General features: G+C 43.6%; 1 long non-coding RNA gene across 1 annotated transcript; it reads right to left on the bottom strand.

Moving 5' to 3' along the window:
• On the bottom strand, positions 1-518 carry LOC107734932 (uncharacterized). Its single transcript, XR_001639226.1, has 3 exons — positions 488-518; positions 198-389; positions 1-79 (listed from the first exon to the last, which is right to left on the bottom strand). It is a non-coding gene; the product is annotated as an uncharacterized LOC107734932 (long non-coding RNA).

Raw genomic sequence — 518 nt, 5'->3', positions numbered from 1 at the left:
GAGAAGTCTTCATGAGGATGAGAGCACTGGATAATAGCATGATCTGGTGGGGTGCCGTCCTCCGGTTTGCATTTTATAACTGAAAATCAGAAAAAGGGGATCATCATTAAACTCCAAGAGCAGAGATGTTAAAGAGCAGAACTGTTGCTGAACTACTTTCAAAAGTGTTTTCCTTAGTAAATCCTGACTCTTCTTACTTTCACAAGTGGGTTGTGAATCATTCCAGCGTCCAGTTGCCCCACAGAACAGTGTTGAAGAGCTGGAGTCTCGCAGCGTGTATCCTTCTTCACACATAAACTCACAGGTGGATTGGTAGCTGAACCGGCCCATGGGATTTTGGCAGTGCATTATGCCTTCCTGTGGTTTGGTCAGCTCTGGACATTGAACAACTGCAAAAAGATTCACAGACATGTCAAAGGAAAGCATGAATAATTTAAGCAGATTTGAACAGCATCTGTAAATGTTCCTCGGCATAAATTCAACTCACGTTCACAGGTTGGTGGTTTGCTTGACCACTC

This window comes from Sinocyclocheilus rhinocerous, unplaced genomic scaffold (genome assembly GCF_001515625.1).
Source record: "Sinocyclocheilus rhinocerous isolate Xijiao unplaced genomic scaffold, SAMN03320098_v1.1 C35538394, whole genome shotgun sequence".
NCBI classification, from domain to species: Eukaryota; Metazoa; Chordata; class Actinopteri; order Cypriniformes; family Cyprinidae; genus Sinocyclocheilus; species Sinocyclocheilus rhinocerous.
Note: the sequence above shows the minus strand (reverse complement) of the source record. Positions and strands in the feature narration are given on the sequence as shown.